Consider the following 13334-nt stretch of genomic DNA (forward strand, 5'->3'; position numbering starts at 1 on the left):
TTCCCTTGCACTCTCTGCTGGCTGCTGTGACATTTACCATTCAGAGGAGGGGAGAGGGACGAACTCTCCTCCAATCTCTGACCTTTTCCCCTCTCTCCCTCACTGACACGTTCACCGCCGGTTTCACCGCCAATGAATTTCAGAGGTTAAGAATACAATTCTGTTGCATGTATTGTGTGCGATCCGCCCGAGTTTAGAGGTTTGTTTGAACTTAGTTTCTCTATCCAATGATATTTACCTGATGACCTGTCTGAACATTGTACCCACACCACCTTACTTAATGCAGGTAACTGCTGCAGCAGCAGTAAAGGTTAATGAATGCTCATTGAATGCCACATGCCACGAGCCGCTTTGGGGCATTAGGTATTCAACTTATTCAGTGGTTGGCCTACAGATGATCTACAGTACATTTTCTGTCCACGGCAGAGCTACTAGATATCCTCTCGAGACAATATAAATATCTCATTACGTCCGGACTACACGTGAAGGACAAGTGCTAAAAGTTTAGGGTGTAGCATTCGAACAAAAACTTTACTGCCAAAGCAGCCGCAGTGATAATCAGGCCGACTGCCGGTACACAACTGGTGACTAATTGAAGTGGTAGAAGGGCTCGAGAAGTTGGAGGAGATAAGGCGTACCTGACATGTCTAAGCAAGAGCCATCCAACAATCACCTTGTCAAAACTGCGATCTCCCTTTTCTTGTCTTCCAGCAGCAGCAGCAGGGTGCTGGTGACACATATGGCCAATTATAGGTGGAAGTGGAGAAGATGATGTGAGCTGAAAGCTTGTTCACACGTGGCGGGTGTCCAGACGGCCAGGGGCTGCATGGTGGAGGGCCGTGGGAGAGAAAAACTCATCAATAGCTGAGCTCTGCTCTCCTCTCCTCAAGTCTGCTCATCTGTCCTCTCCTCTCCTCTCCTCTCCTCTCCTCTCCTCTCCTCTCCTCTCCTCTCATCTCCTCTCCTCTTCTCTTCTCTCCTGTCCTCTCCTCTCCTCTCCTCTTCTCTTCTCTCCTGTCCTCTCCTCTCCTCTCCTCTCCTCTCCTCTCCTCTCCTCTCCACTCCTCTCCTCTCCTCTTTTCTCCTCTCCACTCATCCGCAGGTCCGTGGCAAATCAAAGACTAGTTTTTAGCCGATCAATACTGCCCCTTAACTTCCCTTTATTACTCCGCAGCCGGAATAAGGGTTAGAGAGGGAGATGCAATATTCAGTTCATAAATCATGCAGTAAAAAAATGTCAGGGGGATAATTGTGGTTTTCTAACACCCTTTAAAGGGAGGCAGATTTTATTAGCGGGTTAACATCGGCCGGCGACCCTCATTTCTTCTCATTACGAGCTCATGGAGGCATCATCAAACCGTAAACGTTACAACGCTTCACAGCCGACCGTGGCATCATTCCTCACACACACACACACACACACCGCTGCTGAATGTGCGGACGCACTAAACACGATGTACTCGCACAAGAAAGCCTTGTTTGTCCGTAATATATGACAAGGTTGTCTTGGTCAAACTCATTGTCTGGGCTCTTCTTCTTTTGTTGATCATTGATTTGTTTTATGTATTACTTTCTACACGTCTAGTTTCCTTAGCAAATAAAAAGCCTCCATTCCTTGTGCATAGCACAAATAACTGGAATGATTGCCTCATTAAGGCGCTTCAGAGTTCCCTCGCTCTCTCTTTCTCTTCCCTCTCCAATGAATTTCAATTGGCAGATAATTTTCCACCATATCCCCCAGTTACAGAGTTTTTGTCACATCTTTTAGTGATTAAATGGATCGATTTCTGTTCTCTGTGGGTGATTAATCCCACAGGGTTAGAGAGATTACAGGGAGGGGAGCCTCCTTAATGGATTTACACAGAGAGCCTTCCATTCATAGAGCTAATGAGATTGGATTACAGGACCGGGGCTTCTCGGGGGAGAGGGAAAACTCACAAGAGGAAACTCGTGTCAACGGGACAAAAGATAGAGAAAGATTTTGGTGCATGCATGGGAGGAATGACCTCGCCCTCTGTTCCCCCTGAGTGACCCTGATTGTCATTTTTTTTTTTCTGACTGAAAAGCCCAACACCTGCTTGGCTGGTAGGGGTTCATACCTCAGCGCGTATGTGGTGAGATATTCTCACAGTGGGGTCCCACACATGATTGATCATGGTCATTATTAGTCAGTGGGACGGGTGAACAGTGCAAGGGATCATAGCAGCGAGCCGCTGCCGTCATTTGGGTGTCCCACATAGCCCAGCTGTTTGAGGCTTGAGGGAGCTGGTGATGCTGGGGCAGTGAGGGGGTTTGGATGTTGGTGACAGTGGCCGGGGCCTTACAGTCAGAGGCTCATATCTGTCCTCCACAGCTGGACGTGGAGGCGTGGAGGGGAAGCCGCGACTCTCGCGGTCCAGAGGACTGGAACTCTCCCTCAGCCGGGCGATCTGTGTCACACCCCACAGCGTCAAACCTCCTCTAAATCTGTAGTGTGTGTGTGTTAGGGGGAGCGGGGAGGGGTGGCGGGAGGCGAGTGGACGGACCGCAGGAGGAAGGAAAGCGTGCCGTCGAGTTTTAAAACACATGTATGACCCCCATGGGGGATCAGAGGTCCCAATCACAGCTGGAGGTCATCCGTGTTACTGGGAGGAAATAGGAGGCGAAGCCGGTTACTCCAGGTCACCGCACAAGCGATAGCCTCATTTCATCTGGAGTATACAGACTAAATGTGTGACGGATTACAGAGCGGAAAGCAGACTCTTTATTCCTCTCTGGTCTCTCGATGGATCGCGGTGTGAGGAAATGGCGCATGAGTTTCTGTTCTGTTTGTGGTGCGTCTGTTAGCCCAATAAAGGAAGCGCTGCATTCCCAGAAGGAGAGATTGTTTTCCAGTGGTGTCCATGAGATATCTAGACAGATCATGGGACGAATTTATTTGGCGAGACTTTGGTGCATGTCTCGTATCGGTCCCACCACTGTACTCAGATGAGTAGTGACACGTCATGAGGGGGCAATGGAGGAGCAAACAGGGCCCTGAGGTAGCATGTCTCATCCCAGAGCAAAGGGCGTCGCTGACAGGAAACTGAACCAACTAAAAAGGCGCTCACGGTCACATCCTGTCCTCAATCCACCCTGTCTGCTGCAGCTTGACCAGGATACCCCCAACATCACTGGAGGACATCAGTGAGTGCACACACACACACACACACACACACACACACACACACGCACACACACACACGTGCTTGGTCTGAGCCATAACTCAGTTGAATCCAAACACGTGATACATATCATTTTAAATTCAGGATCATTTTGGCTTGACGAGGTTGTCGTTATCTCTTTTTATCGTGGAAAAAAATATCCACAAATACACAAAAAAGGGCCAGTTTGTAACATTTTGTCAAAATGTCAACAACCATTGTCAAAAAAAAAAGGCTCAAATGAAGTCTTTGAAAACTCCTTTTGAACTATTATATGCTGAGGTATGAATTTGTTTAAAAACATGTGTGGGCTCGGTGGTAATGCCAATCATATTTATTCCACACTTTTTAGAGCGCCAACCTGCCCTTAAAGCCCCTAAAAAATTAAACTAATGTATCTAATACTATTTAATATCATGGCAAGAAAAGCAACAGTCAGTTGCTTTTTGATATATTTTGGTGTTATTTATTTTATTTTGAACATTCAGAAACTTGAAAACGGATCGGATTTGATTGACAGTGAGCCAACAATCAACCAATCCAAAGGGTGCTGAATGGGGACTTTACATCAGGTGTCAGGTGGAGCCCCGCCCACTAGAAACCAGAGACAAGAGCACAGGAAATAACACTGTCACATGTGATAGAAAATTGTGTCTCATAACAGAATCCAATGTGTTTTCACTGCCTTCATCCAAATATACTCTTCCTCTGAAAGTTTTGTTTGCACTGTTGTTCATAGTTTGTTTATTTCCATGACCAAGTAGTGACGTCAACAGAATGAGTAATGCTGGAAAATGGATGAAAATAAGACTTAAAATTCTGGCTGTAACGTTTTCTCCTCCTCAAATCAAAATAAATAATACATTTACTTCGTATTCACTTACGGCTCAAATTTAAATAATTCCAGTTTTACTTTCTTTGAGAAAAGAATGTTTGAATATTACTGCAAAAACACACATAAAGAAAACAGTTGCTGTGAAATAATCCGCGAAAGAACTTCATAAAGTCCCTGAGGTACGACCACTTTGAGTAAGAGAAAACAAATACACACAAGCTTTCATGACTCACAAATCTGGCTGAGCTGTGCTTGTGCGGTAACCCAGGCTGTTTTTTTGGAATCCAGTCCAAGGTTAGCTCGGTGTCACACACTTCTGACGTCAGACGGTTGCAGTTTTGGGGGCTAATTATGGGCCAACACAGGGGGATTTCTGCCTCGAGTGAAAGCTGCTCTCACGTAGAGAGGTTAGGCGTGCTGCTGACTCCTTCAAAAACTGTCTGTCTGAGTGAAGCAGTATATACACTGTATATATATATATATATATATATATATATATATATATATATATATATATATATATATATATATATATATATATTTAAACCAAGTGTAGCCTTTATTTTTTCCAGTGCAGAATGTCTCCAGGTAGAGAGGGGAGAGTTTTCCCTCAGTGCAGAAGCCATTAGTCAGAATGGAGGTGATTTATGGGTTGTCTCCTTGCAGAATTTAAATTAACTGCCATGCTGTATACAGAGAGAGGAGGGAGGAGAGAGGAGGGAGGAGAGAGGAGGGAGGAGAGAGGGTACCACTGCTTTTTTGGTTGCTCCCCTTTGCACTTCACCTCTCTCTCTCTCTCTCTCTCTCTCTCTCTCTCTCTCTCTCTCTCTCTCTCTCTCTCTCTCTCTCTCTCTCTCTCTCTCTCTCGCTCTCTCCCTCTCTCTCTCTCGGGCGAAATTTGGAAGGTTTTTTGGATCCAGGTGTGTTGTCAGGTGGTCAGCTCACTCATGGACCTCGGACGACTTCACCGGAAAATATGCTCAGCGAGGCCAAATGAAAACCTTTTGTTTTTTCCCCCTGGTGAAAGAAAAGAAGAAGCAGAAATCTGAATCCTAAAAAGACACATACAAGGTCAAGGTCAGCAGTATACTCTGCGGAGAGTGCTGTGTCTTATGAACGAGCATTATACTCCTCATAGCTGTCCGGAGAGTGCAGTAAAAACTCAAATGTGTACATTGTTTAATGTAAATTTGGTGAACACAATGTTTCCCACACTTCTTTTTAATGATTAATATTACATGTGTGCCCAACGTGGAGATACAGCATTAGTAATCATGGGTTTCTCATTATTTCAGCAAGTGCTCTCTCTGCTCCCAGATCCATATTAATCATTTCCATATTTATGATGTTTTTTACTGTACTCTCTCGTCCCTGATGGCGATATGATGTATAACTGGGTCAGTAAGTGGGAATGTGGTGTGACATGGGAGCTTAAGGGACAGAGTTTCTCAGAGTTCATCAGAAAGTCCCTCTGCGTGCTGCTGATTCGTCAAGAGTCCTCATACACATGCAAAATAATTGCATCTGACTTGATGCTGTGTGGATGGTTCTGTGCCCGCAGGTGGTGCCTGCAGGGTGGGACAGGTAGCTGGCAGGGGTTAGAGGTCAAAGGTCAGAGGGCCCACGGGCGCCTCGCAGCGAGAGGGTCAACGCTGGGGGAGCGTGATGTGGGGTGAGGAGTGAGGATGACTGCTCGTGACGTTGCCCTGTGAAGCCCGTCGAGACCATTTTATTTCTCGTTGATTTTCTATATCGATATAGATAGAGTCAACATTTACTCGCGCTGTGTTAATCCCTCTGTGATGATGAGAAGATGCTTTACCAGCAGCTTTATTGCTTATAAACCCACAAAACACACACACACACACACACACACACACACAAACACACACACACACACACACACACACACATCCTGCACCAACACACACACCTCCTGATTTCCTCCTGCAGGCTCCCAGTGAAATATGGGGGGATATCATTATGCTTCGGTTTCCCGTATATGGAGCCTTGACCTTTTGTGTGTTTGTGCAATTTTGTTGCTGCAGCGCTAAAAGAGGAATGCAATTATTACCTTATAACTTAGTCATTTTAATATTAATATCACCACAAGGCAATATATTCGTAATTCTGCACAAGTTACAGTAATGAATTATAAAAATAATATTTTGAATGTATTGTGCCACAATTCCCCTCAGGGATGATAAAGTTTACTCTATTTCTATCTATTGTGAATGTTCACTGTGGGGTTTTTGTGCGGATGGTAATTAATGAACGGACAACACGGCAAGACAAAACAAAGCATACAGAAAAAAAGAACTTGGACTTGTGGGAAAGCTCAAGTTATATAAGTAAACACATTTTATGAGCAAATTAGTCAATAAAGTCAGAATAAAATAAATAAATAAATGAGACTATTGTTCACAAGATCATACCAAGTAGTATGTTGGTCACATACGATGATGGAAACGTGCATGAATAAATGCGTCTATAGCAAGATCAGAAGAATGAGACCACTCACACGTCTGTATGCTAAGTGTGACGCTAACTTAGCTTAGCATAAAGACTGAAAACTAGGGAAAACGGCTTCCAGTCCAACGGTAACAATGTCTGTATCTCTATCTGCTTTAGGGCGTGGCTACCTTGTGATTGACAGGTGCTGGTACCAGAGCCATATTTGGCAAATCTGTGTCCAAATATAGTCATTTACGTTCAGTGGTTGCAAAATCGTCAAAATCAATGCTTCAAAACGTCAGTCCAGAAAACACCAGGTGACGTCCCGAAGACTATGTCCACTTTTTATGTCCAGTCTGTGGTTGCAAGGCCACTTGTCCTGGCCAAGAAATAGCTCGCGCCCCAGTAAAGTAGAGCATTATCATTTGCACAGACATTTTTCCGGATTGATTCATGTAACTGTCAGCAAGAAAACTAACAAGTGTATTTCCCAAAGGGTCCAAACATTGCTTCATACGACCCAATTGATGAGATAATAATTTGAATTACCACAGTCACTAATACACCTTTTCATGCATTCTTAAACACACGATCTCCGCTTGTTTTTCTGTGTGACAATTGCATATTCCACACTTCACGAGTAACACTCTTCATCTCGCCCCACTCTCTAACCTCTGGGGAAGTTGTCTAATTCATGAGAACTTGGTCCCCTTTCCCCGAGGACCAAATATTCTTCTGTGGTTTCTCTGCTGCCGCCCTGCCATGCCGGGAGCAAGAGCAGGCCACAGAGCGCCTCGCTGGACTCCAGCTGAGGTTTTGACAGGCTCTTAATGCCTGGATGACGGAAACCACCCAGGGACTTCCCCTTGGGTCGGACAAGAAGGAGGACAAACACACTGCAAGAGAGTAACGCCAATAAATCCTCACTTCTCCACCAAATATCGCTCAAAACGAATACACATGTACGTCACGGTCACACATTTCCTTTTAAAATCCTGCAGCGAGGTGCCTGTTTCAGTTTCACACCGTTATTTACAGGGATGGTACCATGTTCCTTTAACTCTGATGAGTCTTGCATGGAGATGGCTGTCATGCTCTGAGGGTTCAAATATGAATTCAATAAAGTTTTGTTGTGTGCATAAAACTCTACACACGTGCTTATAAATTCAATTCACTTTCTCCGCTAAAATAAAAGCACGAGTACCACTTGACAGACTCTGGTCCACCAAGGTTGACACGCGGCTCACCGTCATCACTCTTCCACAGACAGCAGACACAACGATATGTACACTTTGAGTTTCATGACCTTGAAGCTGCTACGTGGTGGATCTGGTCAGAGGAGCAGGGGAAAGTACACGTAATACTACTCCTTTTAAGATATTGACACATATGGTTTCATTTTCTCAAACAGCAACACGATGTTTCACTGCAAGTCAAGGTTTCATGATGTTGCCTCACTGGAGCTGAAGGGTTCGTCTCGTCCGATTTCGCGGTGAATCATCCCCAATGACCCAACAGCCCATCTTCTCGCTGATGGAATTGTTTGTTTATAAAGGTCAAATGAAGGCATCACTCATACGCTGAGACTGTTTCATAGCCAGTTAAAAACTACTCGTGGCAATTTTCTGGGGCTATACAGATTGCAAATGTATCCCAGGACTATATATATATATATATATATATATATATATATATATATATATATATATATATATATATATATATATATATATATGACCGAGGTGAAGAGGTCATCCCTTCATTTCGGACCCTGAAGGGAGAAGAGTCCAAACCCATTGAAGTAACAACTGCCGTGGCGAGTAAAGATGGAGACAGGATTCGGATTCTGGCAACTGGCGGGGAGTCGCGTGTTGCTTTGTTCAAGAATACAATCTTACAAGAACTTGAAACAACTCCAAAGAATCTGAATCACTAAGTTATTGTCATAAACCTCGCTTCACGCCACTTTCCACCGATCAGATTCTAGCACGTCGACCTGAAAACATCTGGACCGATGTTTACTGGCATCCTTTACTTTCTCACATATTCGCGCGTACGCCGCACGCCAGGTCAAGTTAAACTCTTGGCTGGTCGTTGAACGTCTTTGCCAAGTCACATCATGATCGTGCGATGGAACAGTCTGACCTTTAAACATCTCCGGTTCCCTGGGAAGTGTTTTTAATGACAGTGCTCGCGTTCTAATGACTTATTATTGTACTGGCTGTGTACAAATCCCACGAGGGTCACGTGCGCTTATTCTTCACAACCAGATCGCCGCAGGCAAGGCGTGCTACGGGAACGCACACGTGAATCACACCCATGCACATACACCACATCAGCACATCCACTCTGATACCTGGACAGAGCAGCCAGCCCTGCAGCAGTCAAAGAGCAAGTCTGCCATTTCTCACTTCTCTTCATTCTGCAGAACTGGAGGACAAAGAGTTAAACAACAATTTCCCTGGAGCTCCGCTGCTCAGTCAAGGAAAAAAAAAACACACAACGTGTAAACAGAGACTAAAGACCAAACCATGTTCAAGGGTGACAAAGCGCAGCTGAACGTCTTTACTAAATTGTGTGTACAGTACCCTGCTCTTGGCGGATGCTGATAGCATGTCAGCGTAATCAGCTAATAAACATTTAATGGTCTCGCGAGCCAGGCACGCGACTGTGATCAGCCCGCCGCGCCGCAATGAGGCCCGTTTGACGGCACACGTGACGAAGCGTGCCAACTGGTTACAACCCGTCGCAAACGCTTCGGTATCAGGAGCCAGCGTGCAGACATGGACCCCTGAGCGTGAAGTAGCAGCGGGCTGACTCACCTTTAAGTGAATGAGCCCCGGTCGGCGAAGGCAGAGTTATGATGTCGTGTGGAAATGCAACGCTGTCACATGCTTTAGTAAACGGGGCAGACGTCAGGCTTGATGGAACCGTGGCTGCTGTAGTGAGGAGGAACACATGGCCTTAGGGTATTCTGTGTGTGTGTGTGTGTGTGTGTGTGTGTTGCTCATTTCCTCTGGAGTCATGTCCTTCACTGTTTCTGCATTCACCTAGATATTCTGTGCATTATAGAGCGCGTCAGCAAGAAATCGCTGAGGCAGGGAGGGCTTAAAGCAAATACATATTAATTTTCTCCGCACATATATAAAACAACTCCTCCCCAGACTCACACATTGCCCTCCTCTGCACGCTCTCGCTCTCTCTCTCTCTCTCTCTCTCTCTCTGACGTGAACAAGCACACACACACAAACACACACGCGCGCGTATTTCACAGATACTTTGCAGAAGCCGTGGGCAATTCCCCTCCGATCGTTGCCTTTTTCCTTTCCCATTTTCCTTTAAATGCACAAATGCACCATCTCCCATTCACTCACCGTCCTCAATTTTTGACTTCCTTGTCTCCTTTGTGCCCCCCCCCCCCCCCCCTCTCCAGCCTCCCTGCACACCCCACCCCTCGTCTCTAAACCACCTCAGTGGGTGCCAAGCAGTCACAGCAGTGGCTTGATCCTGGCACTTATGAAAGGAGCTCTTTGATAAGCCTCGGCCAGGAGCAACACAAGGGAAGCAATCAGAGACACAAACTCAACTAGAGATGAGGCATCTTCTGTGTTTGCTCGTGTGTTTGCGATGTTGTTTTGTTTTCTTTGACCTGTTCAACTTTTCTCATGAAAGAAAAACCAAATCCTTGAAAGTCTATTTCTTTTTTTTTTTTACCCTCCCATGTTTTGTGGTTTTCCCTTGTGCACTTCTGAAACATTTGGAGACACATTTGTTCTGTCTGCCCGTCTCTTTGTAACCAGGGAGAACAACAAAGTGATTAAAAGTGTTTGAGGTGTGTTTGGATGTGGCTGATGCTTGGACACACTGAGGTTGTGGTTTCCTGTCTGGCCTTGTCCTCTCAACCGCTCACTTGCTGCGTTGCAAAAGTGAATCTCTTTCATCTCAGTCCCATCAGCTGCTATCTGAACTCTTTTTTAATACAAATGTACATTACAGCAGTCTTCTTATATTAGGATTGGCCATCACTTCTATTGGTTACAATAATAATTTAAGACAATATTTTGATATGATTTGATATGATTATACATTTACATTTTGTCATCACTATACACTAACCCCGACCTGCACGGATGAGTTTTAGAGCCCTAGATGTACTCATATAAGGTTATTGTTAATGGTTGGAGAGCATTTTAAATTAGATTGTTAATGTATCTTCATTAGCAATGTAGTCAGTTTTGACTTGTGTTGGCTTTTACTAAACTATAGCTGCCTGTTCAGTGCCACACAACACACAGACACACGTGGTTAACGAGACACTGAACACAGTGTAGCATTTAGCAGCTAAAGAGACACACATTTCTCTGAGAAGTTGGTGGCGACCAACAGCAGAGCTAAAAGGACGGTACATATTGGGCATGGACTCATCAGATGAATGACTCAAAATGCTGTTGTTGTTCCGTTACTGCTAGACGTGTAAATAAACAACAGTTTGCTCCTCATATCATCTACAAAGGTATATGTCAGTGTTGTGGCAAAAAAAACAAAAAATCAGTTTAAAGCATTTCATTATCATTACCAAATTTCAATTACCACACCTGCAAAGTTAACACTCTGTAAGGACACATTATTATTGTATTTTAATTATTTTTTTCCTATTTTGTAATGTGTAAAGCCTGAACACATTGGTGTGTCACACGACCACCCCAGGCCCACTCCCCATTGAGCAATGCTACAACCAACCAGTGCAGAGGAAAAGGTTAGGAACGTGTCTGGTTGCCCACCTGCCAACAACGCCGCGTGTGTTGGCTGGAACGAATCCCGCCCGAGGGGCTGCGACCCGACCGCCACAGCGGATACGAACTTCACGCTCTCGCTGTTTAAAAAACAAATCCGACACCCATAAGACATCCCCAAAATGCAACCCATATCATTCAAATATGTCTCCACCACACACAGAAAAGGTTTCACAAGATGTCACTTCCATTAAAATAGTTGTTATCACGACTGCCACCGACAGCCTGAATACTCTTCCTACATGCTCCAACAAATCAAGCAAAACAAAACCAGCTCCACTGATATGAAGCTCAGCTGTCACGGCAGTAAACTCCCTCTCTCCATGTTGCACCTCTCGCTCCCCTTTTGCCTCTCTATTGCTTGTCTTCCACGTCTATCTCCTCTCTCTGTCATCGCTACCGCTCTCTGTTTGTCCTCCCTGGTGTGCATTGATCTCTGTGGTTCAGAGATTTAGAGATTTGGGGCACAGTGATCTCACTGGCAGTTACCGCCGACAGGTGTGAAGAGCAAACAATGCCCCCCTAAACAAACCCCAAAACCAATTTAGGGAATGTGTGCTTCCTCATATAGGCAAACTCCATGTCTGTTATGAGGAGTAAAACAAAACAGGCAAATTTGCATTGCAGGCACACCTGGTGTGCCAGCTCTTTGGGTTCGTCCACAGATATGCTCAGTGATAAATTAGACAGCCAACTGGTGATGCCATAAGTTTGCAACTGAAGTTTAATGATGATGAAGAAGAGAGAGAAATGCAGCAAAAATAACTGGAGATATGTCAAGTGTAGTGATGACGAATAGTCAGGCATCCTGCTCATTGATCCATCTCAATCCGTCACGAGAGCTCAATCCAGTTCAGGCTCAAACAGTCCGATCCAAACCCGGGATGGGCATGTGGACGCCAAGAATCTGCAGATTTGTATTCCAACCAAGGACTACACCATCTAATTCCTCTGATGAGTACGACGTTAAACAGAGAGGTGGAAGTGATCATGGAAAATACCCGGTGGATTAAAATCCCGTTGACTCTTAATCCTCGAAGGCACATCAGTCCATTAATCCAAAAATGTGTTCACGTCGAAAATCTATCGAAAAGATGAGCAATTAATGCGCCAAATCTACTGTGAACAAACATCATCTACTGTATATGGCTTGTATGCTCCTCATACAGGCATATATGTGTGTATATATTTCACAAACGGAAATTGTGATTGTGAATAATGATCTTTGTGTGTAGCGAAGCACCGCATCAGGTTCTGCCCTTCAGCCTTTTGGAAACTACCCTTTCCTCGAAAATTGCAAACTAAAAAGGGTTTATTTCTGCAACCACTAGGGTTATTTGAATAATGTTGTTAGAATAAAAGGTGTGGGATTTTGATCAGATGTGTAAATATTAGTCTGTATGTTAACAGTTGAGAGTAAATGAAGATGACACTCAGAAAAAATGAAAAGGTTTCAGGTCCACATAGAAAAAAAAACCACTTTCAGGATGATTATTTTTTTTAAATGAAGCGGATGTGAAGTCTAACTCTACAAATCACAACATGACATGTTGACTTTGAGCAAAACAAAGTTAGAGAGGGTTTTTAATACAGAGGAAATTCAGGCGAGGACTCCAACATTAGCATTGCGCACATTTGCGCGCATCTGTGAGATTTTAATTTTTTGTACCAAACCATATATATATTTCACTCGTAGATCACTTAGGGTGTTCAAAACATCCAAATTCAAGCCACGTTTCCATCAAGAGGTGCCTGGTAATTTGAGTCCTGGGATCACTTCAGCCTATTGTTGTCTGCGGTCCAAAGGTGAGACTGGCGAGGGCAAACACTGCCCTTTGTCTCACTGCAGTGACATTTGCAACGTTGCATTGTTGTTCACTCAAACACATGCATGTAATGAAAGAAATGTGGAGGAAAGACGTTTAAACTAAGAGTGTTCGTTGAGTGTCAGATAGTTATTTATCCGCGCTTCACAACGCAGTCGCGAAGAAACAATCAGAAAATAATTTGTCTTCCGTTCACAGCGATGCAGCGCTGTCCCTCTCTCGTCCATCGCTCACTCTGTCTTCT

This window comes from Clinocottus analis, unplaced genomic scaffold (genome assembly GCF_023055335.1).
Source record: "Clinocottus analis isolate CAN_PGR_092001 unplaced genomic scaffold, fCliAna1.0.p SCAF_16, whole genome shotgun sequence".
NCBI classification, from domain to species: Eukaryota; Metazoa; Chordata; class Actinopteri; order Perciformes; family Cottidae; genus Clinocottus; species Clinocottus analis.